Below are 19530 nucleotides of genomic sequence, written 5' to 3'. Positions count from 1 at the left end.
ACCTGAGTAGAAAATAGCTAATCATTCTGCAAATAATTCTAAAAAAGATGATAGTCTGTATGGCTATTAGTAATTCAAACCTCATGGAAGTATCATTGTTTTTAAATTAGACCATTCAAGTTGCAAGTACTGATGCAAGGAGGAAATAGCTGTTTCAAAGATCATTTGGGAAGTGGTTTTGATCTCAAAATGAGACATTTCAATTCTGAAACCATTAAATTTGAAACATTTTTATACACTTATCAGATAACAATATTGGGTAAGGAATAGTTTGTGTTCTATCCCTAAAATTTGTATTATTGGGAAAAATGTAGGATTTCTGTCATGAATGTTAATTGTGTCATAACAATGGTATAATTTTATTTGTTCATTCATTAAGTTTACATGCCGCTCATTTTGCCAAAAGGTGACTCTAGGCAGCTTACAACCAATAATTTACATAATCTTGATTTCTTGGTTTTGTGGGATATATTTGTTTAACAAATTTATATAGCTGCTAATCTCCCTGAGGAACTCAGGCAGTGAACTGAACTACTGCCAAGTATATAAGCTTGCTTTGCTCTTCTAAAGCGATATATATTTATTAACAAAGTATATAAGTAAATAAGTTACAGGGCTTTTAGCAATGCTTCTCATTGCTGAGACCAAAAGTATTCCTTACATAGTTCCAAGTTATATATTCTATTAATCATAAAATATAATTAAATGTTTAGAGACATATGAACAATTTCACTGGAATTCAGAAGGGGAAAATTCTTGTAGTAAGAATTCCTGAAAAGAATTTGAGCACTGGTTCAAAATATTTGATTAAATGCACTGATTGTAAATAAATATTTTCAGGAAAAAAATGTTTTATAAGTTTCAGGTTAAGTGAAAAGTGTAGAATAGTGATTTAAACCCAAGCTATAAGATTATTATTTTTCTTTTGCCTAATCTCTGTGAATATGTTTTCATTTTCTATTTTAAAATCAAATTGCCTGATCACACCACTTACTGGAATAGTGCTTTTTGTATAAGAAAGTAATGAGTCCGCCAAAACTTCATTAATTATAATGGCTAGAATTACCATTACATGGAAAATAAATTGAATTAATTGAGCTGGTGCTCAGGATAATGAAAATATATCTTGCATATTAAAGACTTTGGGACTCGGAATAGTTGGCTTTAGATATATAGTTGGCCCTTGCAACCTGTTCCACTATCATCCTAAAAGAATCTGTCATATCAAAAGAATGTTAATGTTAATGACAAAACTGTGATTATAGTACTAGAATTACAATGTTATTTTTCTATAATTATAAATATGCCATGGAGGACGCAAGAGTATGTCAGAAAATGGAAAGCTCACCACTTGTTTTAAACATGAGCCTTAATTAGAATTTTGAGATATGAACTCTACGGACATTTAGTTTCCGTCTGTTAGAAAATGCAGTTAAAGTACAAAATGTTCTTTCCTAACTCAATCCTGAACTTTTAAAAAGTTGTAATTAAAATACAGCTCAGAGATACTTCAGAGGAAAGAATGCTTCCAATTTTTTTCAGAAGGAAAATTCAATTACACCTGGCACAGTAAGTGTGTTTATTCTGAACAAAATAACAGGAGTCTTGAAAACTGTGTTCCCTCTAGCATATTAGTTAAATAAACCAGGAAGGGATCGTTTTGGTGCTGTCCAACTGATATTTAACTTCTTGCTCTCAATCAAGCCATGATTCATTATTTTAGTTGAGCCTGGGCTTGTAACATGGCAACAAGACAGGCTTTCCTAAACTGAATGACACATAAACCCTTAGGGAAAGCATGTAGGAAATGAGTTCTGGAATTCTTTTCAGACCCTGAATCATAGCAGGTGCCTGATTCTCTTCTGAGTAATGAAGTAACATATTGACACGTGTGGATATGTGCATTCTTGTACACATCCATTCCTGTGGAAGAACAATTTTCATAAACATACTAAAGTTGAAACCAAGGATCTACTGCTTCATGCATGATCCAGATCCACATACTTTTTCCTTTGCCTTCTACAACCCATGGCTGGTTTTAAAAAAAAAAGTGGGGGATGGAATATGACCTTTACTCGCCAAAACTTTGCCCAGATTTAAAGATAATATTTATGTAATGCTCACTTTCTATTGAACAATTTCAATTAGAAGAATGGAGAATAATATGATAATTTTCAAAGACTCATTTGCTGACTTTCAAAATTGGTTCTGGAACATTTGGGAGCTCACCAGAGATGATAATGGGCACCAGTGATTAGAAATCTTGTGGCCTGGAAGCCTGCTCATTCAATGTAGGAATGTGACCAACTATTTATTTGTGTGCCTGTGTGTGTGTGTGTGTGTGCGTGTGCGGGCACGCGTAAGTGCATACACAGTACCAGGAAATAGGCTTTACTGTGTAAACATTCAGTGTGCTTTTTTTCAATATTAAACAATCCTGATTGTTCAGCTAATATAAAAGCAGTACAGAATTGCTTCCCCCATAGCTCATTTCACAAAATGAGATCACATTTTAGCAAGGCAACAATTGCCAGGAGCAAGCAGCTTTGGATGCCAGTTGTAATTACAAATTTTACTTTCAAATATATTTCACAGTTTATACATGGCAAAAAGAGGATTTACCAAGTGAACACAGATTGCTCTGCTACACAGAGGGGATACTTCTTCATAGTCAGTTAATTATTTGACTAGTGCCTACCGTAAGAACGTAATGTGCATTAACCATGACTAATTAAGGCAACAAATTATACATTGTGGTGCTAGATTTGTCAGTCTCATTCCAGGGTGATCCAAAACCTGCTCTCTGGTTGATAGGTAGAATGAAATAAAAATGGGGATAGCTGAAAGAAGTAAATAAATTAGAAAAAACAAAACTGCTATTCTGTTTAACCATGTGCTTAAACTGACAAGACGAGGACTGGGCAAATGTGTTGGATTGGGACAATGTGAGAATTGAAAGCCAATATACTGGAGGACCACTAATTAGGAGAAAATTGATGCACAGTCTATGGTAAGAAGCCACCCAATCCAATGTTTTAATGAAATGTTTTATGATCCAGCAGATTAGATCCAAAAACAAAATCAGGCTTTCTTATTTTTTGGCTTTAGAAGAAGACAACCACTAAATTCATGATGAAACATTTTCATACTCCTAGTTCTCTGTATCACAGACCAAAGCTATGATCTATAACTTGTATCACTCAACTGGTTCTGCTGGTAATTAGGCATTTCCTCCCACATTTGCCAATGAATCACTGTAACTGATTTTTCCAACATGAGACCACAATTTTTCACTTTGTCATTTCTCTCACACTTCAAAGATTCCCATTAAATTCAAAAAAGGTAGTTGAATTCTGGCTCAACAAGGACCTACTGTATTTATTGCAAAACAAAACAGGACAGAGTAGAAACTTTCTCAATGAAGAGTGCATTTAGCTACAATTTATCTCCGCTGCCCAAATCTGCAGAAAGTCAATTATATTACTGTAGAGACCAATTCTGATTATTGGTCCTTTCTTATTCCATGATAACATCACAAGTCTAGACTTCTCCAAGTGGTTAATATCAATCTCCAATGATAGATAGAACTTTCCAAGAGATTGATGTTATAGTTAATGTTATTATTATTATCTCTAGTACTAATTAAAGTAGTATTTATTAAATTATTAAATTATAAATGTTTGGGGTCAATCAAAAATCTGAAGATTGATGAGCTGAAGAATTTGGGGACATAATATTCCAGTAAATTGTCTAAGGTTGACACAGTGGTTAAAAATGGTGTTACCATTGCTTTATATTTTCGCAGGTATAATTTTACGTATTACACTGAGGTAGCCACAATATCAACTTTTCCAACTGTGCCCAATCCTAAATTATCAAGGACTTTACCTCTCATAGTTACACAGTAGTCTTTTTTTCCTTATGAAGCAAGATACTTCTTGCTTTCTGGCCAGCACTGTCCTTTAGAACTGGTCATAGCAAAATGGTGCTACTGTATGTTAAACTTCTCAGTTAGAGAAAGCAAAGGAAAATGGGAGTGTTTGTTTGAGCATGTTACAGCTTTAAATACCTTGGTCTAGAAGGCATAGGGTGTGGCCTTAAAGGACAGGAGGAAGAGCCATCACTAGGACAACAACTAGACAAGCCCATTCCAAGAAACTAATTTGAGAAAACATCTCAGACAAACCCTTTCCCAGTCCAAGATAAAGTGAGGGAGGGGGAAGCACATTCAGATTTGCAAGATAGTTTCAAATAGTTGCTCTAATAAAAAGTAGACTTGTCCTATATGGCATTGGTTTCTTAGTATGGTCTATCTTATAAGGATGACACCTGGATATATAGCCAGTGGTTTGTCACATACACAATCGTTTTCTTTAAAATGTACCTAGTTAGCATATATTCTAACAATGCTAATATGGGCTCCAAAATCAATACAGACATTAAGTAATGCCCTCATCATTATACAGCTTTGTAACATTTTTGGACCCAGATTCACACTGGTCCAAGAATGGGATGTTGGAGTTTCATTTCGTTAAGTGAGTAGAGCCAAAACAAAGAAAAGAAAAATTGAGCGCAAAAACTAATTGCTATTTTTAAATGTTTTTCTTCAGAAGATAGCTATTGTACTGCATTTAAATATAACTGTATTCAGTACCTACCCCAAATACTCATCTTCCTCTTTAAGGGTATGACTTTGTTATACCAACCCCTAGATCCTTGGCATTTGCAACTGGTTATAAGTATCATAGAGATCCAGTTTGCTGTAGTGATTAAGGCTAGAAACTGAGAGATGGTGAATTCTAGTCCTTCCTTAGGCACAAAGCCTTCCTTGGGCTAGTCACTTTCTCTCAGCTCTAGGAAGGAGATAATGGCCAACAATTCTGAAAAACCTTGGCAAGAAAACTTCAAGGGCTTGTCGAGGCAGTCGCTGAGAATCAGACACAACTGAAAGAAGGAAATACATACTTACATACATACATACATACATACGGTTTATTTCATCACCACTAAACAGACATGGATAACATATAAGTGTCCAGATATTGCTGGACTGCCATATCTGTAATCTCTGGCCATGCTGACTGGAACTGAAGGAAGTCACTGAACTGAACAAAAATACCTTATCCCTACTTTAACAACTCTGTTTTTATTTAATTTACTCTAAGTTGCATTATTTATAGTCTTTGTTTAGTGAAGACTGATGCCTATTGCAGCCCAGCTTTTTACTTTAACAACTGAATCCATAATGTCTACCATGGATAATGGTTTCCCAAGCATGCAATAATGGTTTTAAACAGGACAACCCCAGAAATATTTGGCATCTTTATTATATAATTTTCTCCCATATATAAGCTTTAGTTTACTTTATGTTTTCACATGGAAGAAAAGAAACTCCATTAATTGTAGGAACAGAGCTGTGGTAATCTACTGTGGCAAAAGCTCACAAAATATCTAGTAGCAACCTTTTCCAATTAACAAATTTTATTAAAAAGCATAAGCTTTGGCTTACTTCATCAGATGCAAAATTGGCTAGACTGATGTAGGATTTAAACTGTGGTAAAAGTTGGGGTGGGGAAAGGCAGGAAAATAAATTGGTTATGCAGATGGAGATTATATGAGAGACAAATTACAAATATCTGGATAATTAATATTGTGTTTGTTGAGTCCTTCTGAGATCACCTCAAAGCTTATACATTTTAATAAAATTTATTACTCAGAAAAGGTGTTAGCAGACTCCTTTTGCATTTATAGCTCCGAAGACTAACACAGCTCGTCTCCTACGGTATCAATAACAAGAAGCACGAAGCAAAAATTTATAAAACCTACCAAGAAATCAACACACCTACCAACAGGCATTATTTTTCTAATCAAATTAAAATAAAATGCAATCATTCCTAAAGGATGGAAAATGAAGACCCCTCGTAGCCTACATATTACAAACTATTGCCAAAGATTATGCCAAATACATACATTTATGAGAGGTCCTTGGTGCTCCCTGAGCTTGCTTGTTTTCTTACAGACATTTCATTACCCTAACTAGGTAACATCATCAGTGCTAGTAAGGAGTGCTGTTTGCTGTCAGCTTACATTCTGGTGTCTTGACAGTCTGTGTGGGTGGGGGAAGTCTTAGAAATTCTTTGGTTGGGCTGCTTACTGATGACAGTTTCTTTATTGGGGTATTGTTTACTTTATTGTTGGTCTGAAGTTGACCTTGAAGTTAATCTATGCTGATCTGAGTGCTGATTATGGTGGAGAGGTGCTGGGTTTTTTTCTCTCTTTTGGGCTGGTTGTTAATAGACACATAGACATTAACAACATCTATAGACAATCAACCAGTCCAAAAGAGAAAAAAACTCCAGCACCTCTCCACCAGTCATGAGTTCAGTAGGACAAAAACAAGAAACCTACACAACCAAACTCACCTTGACGAGAAAGAAAGAAAACGAACTGTTCTAGCTTCTACAAGCATCCACTCACCAAAATGGGAAGACCATTCACAATATTGTTGACTCGCCCTTCCTTTCTTCCGAGGTCAGTAAAATGGGGACCCAGATTGTTGGGGGCAATATGCTGACTCTGTAAACCACTTAGAGAGGACCGTAAATCATTAAGAAGCAGCATATAAGTCTAAGTGATATTGCTATTGCTACAGTATCTGGCCACACATTCAGCTAATCTAAAGAGTCAATTTTTGCCCAAGTGATGTTCTGCTTAACTGCATCATTTAGCAATGGAGTAGCTTGTCCAAGTTGTGGTTAAGCAAGGGCTACTTATACCAACATCTTCCAATAAATATAAACCTCAAGACAAGCCATTAAGGACATTATCATTGGTGCCAAAACAGCATCTCTTGCCACTGATCTGTGTGAATTCCACCCCAACTTTTGGTAGTACAGGTAGACCTCAACTTATAATCACAATTGAGCCCAAAATTTCTGTTATTAAGCAAGACATTTGTTAAGTGAATTTTACCCCATTTTACAACTTTCCCTGCCATAGCTGTGAAGCGAATCACTGCCACGATTAAGTTAGTAACACGGTTGTTATCTGGCTTCCCCATTGACTTTGCTTCTCAGAAGGTGACAAAAAAGTAGGTGTCCCAGTGTCACCCTGGGACACTGCAACCGTCATAAATATGAACTAGTTACCAAGGGTCTGAATTCTGATCATGTGACCATGAGGATGCTGCAACAGTCGTAAGTGTGAAAAATGGTCATAAGTCATTTGGGGGGGATGTGTTGCAACTTTGAACTAAATGAACTGTTGTAAGTCAAGGACTATTTATAATATGTACCTGAATGTTGAAGGGGAAATCTCCCAACCCAGTTAATGAATAGAAATCAGCTTGAGCCACGTTTAGTGAGCTGTGCAGCAGACAGAATGCAAAGTTCTACCCACTAAGAAAGCAATGAGGCAAAGCTTATACAGTGATCTTTCTTACCGGAAAAAGACAGTATTATCACTTGACATAAGAGTCCACCCTGAACCCATTTTCACAGTAACCTAGTATTTTTAACCTTTGATGTGTTAGTCAGTAAGCCTTGAGTAACAATCAGAGGTCAGCTGCTTCTTTCCCAGTAAACAGGCGTTTAGTCTGCAATTTCAGCCTCTTGGTAAGCTATTTGCATTTTTATATTTTCAAGTTTTAGCTAAACAGCAAAGCATCTCTGAAGCTATACACCAAGGGCTGTCAAATTTGCATTGCACGCTGACCACACCCAGTTTAGCGAAGGGGAAAAAAGTCATGATACCTGACGTGACAATGCCGTGACGATGCGAGTTTGACACCCCTGCCATAGATCTTTCAAAAACTGACCATCAAAACAGACAAAACAAAGCACCACTGGTTGTCACATGCAACTCATAAGTCAAATTACTCAAATGTATGATTATTATTAAGTTACAGTTCACCCTGGTTAATAACACTGCATTTTCTCAGTAACTGAACAACAGGCCTATCTCTGAATGCAAACAACCACCTAATCTGAAGCAGATTCTCACAAGCAATGCAAAACAACAGGACAAAGAACCAGCCCTACAAGAAATCCAGGTGGCTGCATTGCTCCCACAACTACACCAACAGATTCATCATAGGCCCCAAAAATACTTGCCCGAGATTAGAACCACTTTCATGTGCTCTTTCTCTAATGCAATATGCACCATCATCTGCCAGCAATGTCCCCCTTGATTCTACATAGGACAGATAGGACAAACTTTGCACAAAAGAAGTAATAGACTCAAACAAGGGCAAATTAGCATCAGAGCATTAGCATCAACCTCACAGGACACTCTATAGCAGATGTCAAAATGACCGTTTGGGAAAAATGGGACTTGAATTCCACCACCGAGGAAGAGATCACTGAACTCACATCAAAGGGTTTCAGGCAATCACAGAAAGTCTCAGGAAGAACAATTGTTTTTAATGCTACACAATTAGTAATTGATTAATGATACTATTCTTGAGTCAGTTTCAAACTGTATCAGTCTACCACTCTATGCATCTAAAGAGAAAAGTTATAGCTCACAGAAGCTTACACCTTTTAATAGAATTTATTAGTCAGGAAAGGTGCTACCTTCAGGCTCCTTCAGGGAAAAAAAAACTGAATTCCAGATCAGTCATCATCCGTCTAATATTTTTTCAGACAACTAAATGGGATTATATTTATCTGCAACAAATGTGTTATAGAGATCTTGTTTAATATCCTTTAAATTTCATTCAATAGTTTCTAGTTCATCTAAAAAGGAACAACTAAATGAATTTGTTTTCTAATCCAAGGCAAATTGATTTAAATCTATGTTATTTTTAGCATTTCTTTTTTTAAAGTAATACAAAACAGTCTGTTTTTATTGTTCATAGTTTCTATGTAATTGGTGATGAGAGCAACAGTATTGTCATCTTATTAAAAAAAAGAACTTTATAATGTTACTCTTAATATAAGATTGACTTGTGTGTGTGTATGCGCGTGTATGTGTGTATGTGTGTGCAAGAGAGATTCTGAAAAAGAATAAATGCCCTTTAGCATTATTCGCTTTGATCCAGCCACAGTTTTCAACAGATAACCAAATAAAGACCACAGTCTTCAACAGAAATATTTTATATTTGTTCTGGTTGGCTGTTTTAATTAATTATATTGTTAGTTGCTGTGAGAATAACATAGATTTAAGAACAGGATACAAATATATACATATATAAGATTAAGGTGCTTGTTCAACTTTCATAATATAATTTGATGTAATGGAGCTTTAAAATATATGCATGCAATTAATTATATATTTAAATCACATACTGCATTACAACCAATTAAAAAATAATATGCTGTACGTTCATAGGCTAGGCATGATGTATTCTGCAATCAATGCCTAATAGTCAAATATCTCTATTATTTCGAAGCCTCACACTCCATTGAGCTGCTTTTGAAATGCTCCTATTTAGATTTTAATGAGATGTTAACGTTTCTTAAAGTGCCAATAGTAATTTGATTTCATATTAACCACTATTAAAATGATTACTTTTGTCAGAGCTATAAATATCGGTACTGTCAGCATTACTCATATTATACGATGCACACAAAGGAAACCTGTGCTTCTTTTCTTGAAGATCTTAAACAACCTAATCAGAAGCAAACAAGAGTAAAATTAAAAGAATCTGCAAGCGATTGGAAGTGTCTATTGATTGCAAAATCTGGTCTGGAGTCTTATTCAGGTTCAGAAAACTGCTCTGAGAGGGTTTCCTCTGGTTTTTATTTTGTATTGGAGCCCTTGATATCCCCAGTATAAATTAAAGGAGTGCTTATAAACGAATTTGAATAAAAGTTCTAGGATACAGAAAATATTTGGCATTTCTTCAATGGTTGCCAAAGCTCTTTATCTAAATGTGCAGAAAGTAGTTCTATGATAAATATTCCTGTATATTAAAATTAACAAAAATCTAATGTGGGCTGCACGAGTAAGGAATGGTGTCAGCTATATAGCACATGTAACAACACTACTCTGTGAGCTGCACTGGCTGCTGCTGGTGTTTCCGATACAATTCAAGGTACTGGTTGTCACCTTTAAAGTCCTATGTAGCTTGGGACTGAATTACCGTCCTTTTCCAAAAAAAGGACTTCTACCAGTCCAATCCAATTCAACAGATTAGGCAAGCTGCAGAGCCTGTCAGCCAGAGTGGCAGGATCTAGAAGGCAGTTTTTTCCTGCTTTAGCCCCTGCCTTATGGAATATTTTTCCTTCAGAGATTAGAATGCCTCCAATCCTTTTTGGCGTTTCACAAATCTTTACAAACTTGGCTATGTACCTGAGCCTGAGGCTCATTATGTATTAAGGGTCCTGATACTTGGCTTTACTGTTAGCTGATTAATCATCCCAGTTGCTGTTTGTACTTATTTATTTTATAGATGCTTTTATTGTTTTAATGTTATCCAATTCTTTTAGCTGTTTTCTAATATTAGAATTCTAAGCCACTAGGGTCACTTGGTTGAGTGGCTACAGAAGTTGAGTGAGTGAGTGAATGAGTGAGTGAGTGAGTGAGTGAGTGAGTGAGTGAGTGAGTGAGTGAGTAAGTAAGTAAGTAAGTAAGTAAGTAAGTAAGTAAGTAAGTAAGTAAACAAACAAACACCCTACATGGTAAAAAGGCCCTGAAGGATATAGATCTCATTTAGTTTTGCTTATTTTCTGGAATCGATTAAAAATAAATCTATTGTTACCGTAATAAAATATCTTGTTCCCTGGATAAGAATGTTATAACTTTAGCTAAGGAGGTGATATTAAGAATAAAGATTCGGTGTGGTGAAAATGAAATTGCATCAAGACTCATATATATTTAGAGAGTAATCTTTCTGGATAAGATAATATAGATCATGTTGAGCAGCAGCCATATTGGTTCTATTTAAATACTTTAAGCAGACTGATAGCTTATTCATTTGTAATGGAAGGAACAAACAACCGAGATACTTCTACTGATATCATGTTTCAGCTCCTATATGCAAATGAAGGTGCTATTTTTCCTGATTTTAAAGAATATCATTGGGCATACTTATCAAAATCAATAACATAGTCGAATGAAAACTATATTGTTTGTAGTGAGAGTGTTATTATCTAGCACCGTGGAATCTCTGGCAAATTTTTAATTCTAACTACAATTTGGATTTGGTTATTTTTCAGCACTGATGGTAGACAGACAAACTGCAATTTTCTTGCCAATGTTTTTCCGATGTGATTTGGTACTGCCATCTTCCTAGGGCTGGGAGAGAGTGGCTGGCCCAAGGTCACCCAACTAGCTTTGACTGGAACAATAACTCAGAGTCTCTTCGTTTCTAGATGTCAATTATTATACCAAACTGGTTCTCAGGGCGACTAAGAACTAATACATTTGAATAATGAATAACTTATATAAAACAGTTGAATGGCAACATGTACAGCTAAACATTTGACACATTCTTTGCTACCCGTTACCCTAGATTCATTTTACTATTTGGAAACTGAATGGTAATGCTTTTTATATTAGTATAAAATTACCTGTCAATTACCTGTCAATGAATACTTCAACCATAACAAGAGCACACAGTAGATACAAACTCAAAGTAAACTGCACCAAACTTGATTGCAAGAAATACAACTTCAGCAACAGAGTGGTCAATGTTTGGAATACTCTACCTGATTCTGTGATTTCTTCCCCAAACCCCAAAAACTTTAATCTTAGACTGTCTACTATTGACCTCACCTCTTTTCTAAGAGGTCTGTAGGGGGCATGCATAAGCGCACCAATGTGCCTACCGTCCCTGTCCTGTTGTTTCTTTATTTTTCTTATATGTATCCATTTCATGTATTCATAACTATGTTTATACTTATACCAATTATCTGGTAAGTGATTGAAAAATCAAATCAAATCAAATAAATAAATAAATAAAATTGTACAATGGCAGTGGAATTTATTTGGTACTTTCATTACTTTTTTCCTGTTTTGCTTTTATCTTTGTCTTTTCTATTTTTTTCTTCTTCTCATCTATCTTTTTTTCAATGGTCAGTTTTTTAAAGTTAACTTTACATTTCCCCCCTTTTTAAGCATGTAATTTATTTTATAACTGATAATTTTACATTCCCCCCCCCTTTTTTTTTTGCAAGTATTGCAAGTTCTAGTAATGAAAGTCGAGGGGCACAGTGAAAAAACTGGAACTAGTTTATAGAAGACCAAACTAATGACAACCAATGGCCTTAGAAATGAAAAGAAAAATAGTGATAAGGTGGATAACGTTTGCCTTTTAGGATCAACTATCCCAGTAAAGCAGGGCTGTCAAATTCCCGGGCCACAGGCCTGATGCGCCACATGCTAGCCACACCCACTCACAGTTTAGCAAATGGGGGGAAGTCCCGATACATCACGTGACACTGCCATGACGACCTGAGTTTGACATCCCTGCAGTAAAGGAACAGCACTCACAAAATACACTCAGGAAGTAGCTTTTCAAAGCTTTTTTTATCTTCTAATTTTGTCCATTCTTTTTTTTTCATATCTGTATTTAGTTAATAAATACACTGCAGATCAACACTCTGTAGAGTAGCATGACATTTTGAAGTGATTTAAGCAGCATGTATTTGTGAAATAGTTAAAGAAACTTTGAAGCCCTATGTCTTACTGTTGAAAACAGAGCAAATTAAGCTTCGGGTAATCTAACAGGTTGGAGGCCCCTGTCTTAATAAGTTGATGAGGTAATGAGAGTAAGACTGGTTTCTTTTCAAAAATCCTCAGCTTGCCAGCTGAAAGAGAGAACAATGAAGGGGAGATTATGAAGATACAATCTGAATAGAGAGAAGGTGGAATTATAGTTCTCATAATTAAGAACCAAGATAAGCAGCAGCTGCTATTATTTCTGGAGAAAGATGCAGGCTAGGGGAGGAAGTTGTTAATTGCTTTTTATTATAAATCTACAAACTGGTGCTTTCCTACTTCAAGGAAAGCATAAATCCAGGATTTGAAGGGTTGTTGTTTTTCTGAGAATGATCAAAAGGAGAAGGTCAATCTATCATGAATCAGATGCTAAGTTCTGCATGGGTGAAGCTCGAAAAGGCAAAACATTTGATAATATGGGGATGTAATTTTCACTTATTTTTCTACAGAGCATTGAAAAAAAATGATCGTATTTTATATTGTTAAAAAATGGTTGTTTTTTAAGAATATTGCAGTACAACCAGAAGAGCGGCATATGGACTCTCCCTATATACTTCAGATTCTGAAAATGTTACTCTATTTGTTCATAGAGTAACCTAGTTTTATTTTTAAGTTCTTGCTATTTCTACTGAAAAGTTCATTGGGGGGATAATTATTTACATTTATGCACACAGCATATATACAGGTAGTTCTGGATTTATGACTGCAATAGAATCTAGAGTTTCCATCATAAGTCATGACAGTCATAAGTCAAGGCACCCATGTGACTATACCCAATTTTTAAACTTTTCTGCGGCAATTGTTAAGCGAACGTTACTATAGTTAACAAATCAATACATTTCTGCCATTGGTTTACTTATCAACAACTGAAAGAAACATTTAAACTGGATTAAAAAGTGCTATGGGTTTAACTGTTAAAAATGAATTGGAAACTTTATTATGTGGAAACGATCATATTATCACTAAGACCTATAAAATATTATTGAAATTGAATTTGGAAAATGAACATTTAAAAACATTGTATGATTCAGTAGGCAAGGAATTTTGGATATAATGTGATGCTTGATCAATAGGAAAGTATGTGGACGAAGTGTTTAAAATTTACATTAAATTATAATCTAAAAGAAAATTTCCATAAGATGATGCATCATTGGTATTTTAACACCAGATAAGATAAATCCAAGGACACTTCAATTCCTACCATGGACAAATGGTTTCAGAAGTTGATGGAGTTGGCTAAAATGGGAAAATTGACTATTTTGATTAAAGAAAAGAATATACTTTTGTTTCCACATGGAGACCACTTCTGAACTTTGTGCTTGAAGTGGAAAAGAATGAAACTTTCATTTTGGATTTTACCAATTCGATTGATAGATCTTTGTAGAAATGGCTTGTTTATATTACTATGAAAAAAAACCAAAAGCTGTGATTTGATGTTAATGCCTTGTTTTTACTGCAACAGAGAGAGTTGGAAGTCAATGTTTCTTTTTCTTTTTTTCCTACCCTTCCTCACTTCTCTTCTCATTCTTCCTCCCCACCGTTCTCCTATTTATTTTTCATTTTTTTTGTATTTTATTTTATTTTATTTTATTTTATAATTCAATACTTTTGTTAAACCTAAAGAAATCAATACATTTCTAAGGGTACTTTTTTACCAGAAATCAGCCCAAAAGGCCAGAGACTGGCAAAACTGTTGTAAATCACAGTCATGTGACCCTGGAATGGTACAACCCATGAAGGTAGCAGGTTGACAAGTACTCAATACATGATCATGTAAATGGTCACCAAGTGACCAGTCATTAAGTAAGGACTACCTGTAATTATTTTAAATTAAAAGCAATTAATTTTTTGTTTTCTTAAACTGGTACTTTTTAAATATCCTGTACCTTCTTAGAAATTCTTGGATATTTAGAAATGTAAACTATCTTATTGTTTTTTTATTAGCAAAACCTTTGAGCTATTCATATACTTCTGCTTGCCTTCATTTTACAAATCACCATAACTTCTAGTGGCACTGAACATGAGTAGTTATGTGCCTATAACTTTGAAAACTAAATTGTGCCATCCAAAAATAAAAGAACAGTTCATTTAAAATTGTCTAGTGTAGAGAAAGATATTAATTTGTACATTAAACTAACATAACACTCACATACTAATAAAACACAAAGACTTCTGAGCTTCTAGGAAATAAAAAGTTGAAGCTGCCTATCAAAATTTATTCATTTATTTATTTAAACAATTTACAATCTATGGCCATGGTTCTCATAACTTTGGGTGGCTGACAACATATTAAGAGTCCAAAACGAAAAGTTAAAACAATCCCAGAATATCCAAGCAGTATACAATACACACAAAAAACTCCCATATCTCTTTCAAGCACATAAAATCAGGCTCACCAAAGAACTTAGCCCCAGCTTTTGGGCAAAGATTCATGTTTTCAAGGTTCTCCTAAAGCCTCATAAGTTCAGGGCCATCCAAATCTCAAGGGGAAATACATATCTCCTTGTTCCCAATAAATGACACTACTACGCAGAAGGGGCCCAGAGCAAACCAACTTTGCCAGATCTGATGGAACAAGCACAAACAATCTCAATAGTTGGTCCCCGTGCCAAGTAGGGTCATAATCAGCTTCTTGAATTGTATCTGGAAGCCTACTGAGAACCAGTGCAGCACATAGAGCAGCTGAATCAAATGGGTGTCCCATATTGTGTCCAAAACAGCTCTAGCTTCCAATGCTCTTTAAGAACAGCCCTATTCATAACTCCAAGTGGGAAGTGATTAGGGGATGAATAATCATGACCAAGGTCTCAGGTCTAAGAATGTGCCCAATTAACAGACAGAATGGATATGTCCAAAGGTCCTTTTAGCCCTAGCTGCCCTTTGTTCCATAAGCAAGGCTCCAAACTTTGCAGTGACTTCATCTGGAGCAGTGTTATACCCTTCTAAGTTAAAAAATTTCCCTCAGCCAAACTCTGTCCTCCCCCATTCCGATTCCACAGTATTCAGGCATTGGGAAAGAATTCTGACAATATCACTTAATTAGCCAGAAGTGGAGCTGTATATAATTGAATATTATCTGCATGTTATATTTTGCCTTCTATCAACAGAAGACCTCCCTAATGTTTTCATGAAGATGCAGAACAGAAGGTGGGAGAAAATAGAGACATGACACTCCACAAAGTAGAGATTTAGCACTTCTACATCCACCAATACTGATAGCAACCAGCCCCCTAAAAAGGAAGAGAACCAGCACAGAAGGGTGTCCCCCACTCCTAAATCCCTAAGTTGGTTGCAAAGGATACCATGCTTGATAGCATTATAAATCACAGGGTGGTTAAAATGGGTAACTTATCCCATCCTAAACCCAGAAGAAGTTTTCAACAAGTACAACAAATGTAACTCCAGTGCTATAACCAGGTCTGAACCTGCTTAAAAGTATGAAGATAATGCATTTTCTAAGAGATCTTTGGAACTGAAAGCCAACCATCTTCTGAATAACCTTACATAAAAAGGGAAAGTTGTAAACCAAAGTGTTCCATTCTTTTGTACCTAGTGATTGCTCCTGCCCACACTATATTTGGAAGGGACCTTGAAGGTCTTCTAATCCAACCCCCTGTTCAAACAGAGGGTCACCACGGTGAACATGCCATGGCTAACTCACTATGGCCAACTCACCACAGCCAACTTGCCATGGCCAACTCACTGCAGGATAACTTGCCACGGCCATCTTGCCAAGGACAACTCACTGCAGGACAAGAGTTATACTAATATCAAAGAAAGGGTGGAATAGAATCATTAAAGAAAGATGCAAAAGGAGGGACAGAATGAAATGTGATTGGTAAAAATGTAAATAATTTTTATTTTTGGTAAATAATTAAATAAAATTGCTAAATTGTCCAGTAGCAATTTGTCCTGTGGTGAGTTAGAGATTAAGAACTTCACAACAAGGAAATTACTACAGGTAATCTTTGACAACTTGCTCAGAAACCATTCAAAGTAATAACAGTACTGAACAAGGACTTACAACCGAATGCCAATTTGCAGGCATTGCCAGCATCCCCATGGTCATATAATTGTGATTCTGGCACTCAGTGTCCTTGTGATTATTACATTGTAGTGAGCCACGGTCATATGATTGTGATTTCCTTTTTTTAAAATAAATTTTTATTTGGGTTTTCACAAAACAAAACAAAAACAAAACATCTTTTTTTGTTCCAGGTTTTCACATCTCCATACAGATATAACCTCAGGTACATATTCATCTTTCATATTCAGTTTTATATTTTATCACTACTTTATATATTCTCTATTGATTTTTCCCTTAAATACTTCCCTCAGGCTTATTTTATAGCTTTCTCATTCATTTCTAAGTCTATTACATTTCCTTTTCAAAATGTTCATATCTTCATAATAATTCTACTTGTACTTTTATCTGTCCTGTTTACAATTTCATTACATATTCTTATTTCATCATTGCCCAAAAAATTCCTCCACATTTCAAACATTACAAAACAAGGTTTCCCCTATGGTTGCCAATTAGAGTATGTCATCTTCATATCTTATAATTAGTTCCCTTTCAAATCCCATTAAACATTCAACTTTTAAATTGTCCCCTTAAACAGTTATAACATTCAGCTCCTAATAACTATATTATAACATATATCCTTTTCAGTCAGATTCCGCATGGTACTTTCCCCTTAAAGTTACCTCCAATACACTTTAAATTTCAAAAAAAAAGTACAGAAAATAATTAATCTATTCAAATTCATCCTAGAAACTGATATTGATCTCATTACAATCATTCTCATAATTCATTTCAATTATATTTTATAAATCATTAAATATAATTAATATACATATTTTCATACCTCTCTTTTCACCTTATAATCTTCCTACAATAATCCTCATAATTCATTTCAATTAGATTCCATATATTAACTAATATATTTCTCATAGTTTCCCTTCTTTCACCTTTATTCCATTTATCTCTATATTTAATTTGACTGTTAGCAAACATTCCATTAATTAACAATACCATTCATCTTCCACTTTAATAACATATATTTTCCTATTTTCTACATAGTTTATTATTTCTAATATATTTATACTATCCCTTGTCACCTTGCAGAATCCTCTCTTAATTTTTGTTTTTAACCATTGTCTCTATGTTTTTTAACCAAACTATTTCTTTTTATTCTTGTTTGTTTCCCAGGTTTCTTTATTTCCTGATTCTGTTTCTTGTAATTTCTTTTCCCCTTTATTTTCCCCCTCTTTTTCTCACACCAGTTTTTGTCCCCCTCCCTCTTTAACATTTCCTTCCGTAATTGTCCCTTCTGCTTCTTCCTTATATTTTGTTTATTTTTTGAACTGTTCTCTTTTCTAATTACCTCCTCTAATCTCCAATTTTTAATTCCCTTTCCCCCCTCTTTTCGCTTCAAATGTTGCCCCATTTGTTTGTTAAAGATGGCCTGTTCTTTATGCAGCTCTTCTTCTCCCTCTGGAACTCCTTGTTGTTCTTCATATTTCCAATGTTTCCACAAACAAATTTAATGGGGAAGCTAGCAGGAAGTCAGACGTTGCTTCCACTCCTGCAGCTTTTTTGCTCAGTAGTGCCTGTTTGTGGCATCTCCTCCATAGCACCGGTGCACTTGCCAACCTGTGATTTCCACCTCTTCCTGCAGAATGACCTGCAAGGTCCTGGGTTATGGCAACAACCAAAACTGCCAGGATTGCCGTCACTAAGTAATGTGGTCATACAACATCACACTTTACAACCACATCACTTAGGGATAGAAATTCTGGTCCTAATTGCCATCATAACCTGAGGAAACCTGCACTAGGCATGGTTGAAGGTCAAGGGAGCTTCTGACAGCTATTGCTGCTGCTCATCAAATACTCATTTTTTGTTATACCAAAAAAGTATACCAAACAGCAAAAATAAGACGGATCATTCCGTACCCCAGGTGGATGAGCATTGTCTTAAAGACAGCAATTCTTTAGCTCAATAGAGGGATCATCAAACTTCAGGTACTGCTACTAAGGTCTGATTTTATTGCAAGAAGAGTACAATAACAGACACAGATTATTAATAATGCTGATGAGTTGTGCTCATATCACATACTTCCCCATGGTAAACTGAACCATGTATTTACCTCACAAGCTAGGTTTCCACAACACATTAATCTAAAATCTATTTTAAGCTTATGGTTCAGTGCATTTTGCAAACACATCATATATAGCCTGCATAAGTACCATGTATCAATCATATTGCATCAATATCGTGTTTCAATTACAATATAGCACACAGAAGTACAGACCACAGAGAAGCAAGAGAAAACTTCCAGTAATGTTGGCAGAACAAAACATGTTGATTATTGTTCAGTTTGCACTGATCATTTAGCAACAACTCTGGTTTCCTTTTCCAGACTTCCAGGTTCCCTTTTTTACATTAAGATTTCTGTCCAGCATCTTTACACTGAAGGAATGTGATGATTTCATTGAGGGCCCCTCCTTTTCTTCCATCCCCCAATTATAAGTCACAGTCAATTAGTTGTTATCCCAAAATGCATCAGGATAGGATTAATTAAAACTCTCTCTCTCCCCATCCAAGGAAAACACAATTCCATATACAATTCTACAGATATGTAGAAGTGAAGTAAAGCTGACCCTTTAATATAAAGTCTTAATAGCATATAAATTAAAAATGAATTGCTCACATTTTTGTAACAAAATGAAACAAGACTTCTCCAATCCATCTGAGGGCATGTAAGTCAACAGTGTCATCCTGAAAAGATGACTTAACATGAGTGCCTTTATTCCAGGATAGGCTGGAAGCCCATGTATAGCTAATACACATTTCCCCCCTTT

At 35.4% G+C, this 19530-nt stretch overlaps 1 protein-coding gene across 3 annotated transcripts in view; it reads right to left on the bottom strand.

The window, feature by feature from the left end:
* CCDC148 (coiled-coil domain containing 148) overlaps positions 1-19530 on the bottom strand; it is a 168983-nt gene that overhangs the window by 38109 nt on the left and 111344 nt on the right. The gene's annotated exons all lie outside the window — the stretch shown is intronic.

The sequence above is a fragment of the Notechis scutatus genome, chromosome 1 (genome assembly GCF_049901735.1).
Source record: "Notechis scutatus isolate UNSWTSFEM ecotype Mainland chromosome 1, rNotScu1.2, whole genome shotgun sequence".
NCBI classification, from domain to species: domain Eukaryota; kingdom Metazoa; phylum Chordata; class Lepidosauria; order Squamata; family Elapidae; genus Notechis; species Notechis scutatus.
The sequence above is the reverse complement of the archived record's forward strand: the minus strand, read 5'-3'. Positions and strand labels throughout refer to the sequence as shown.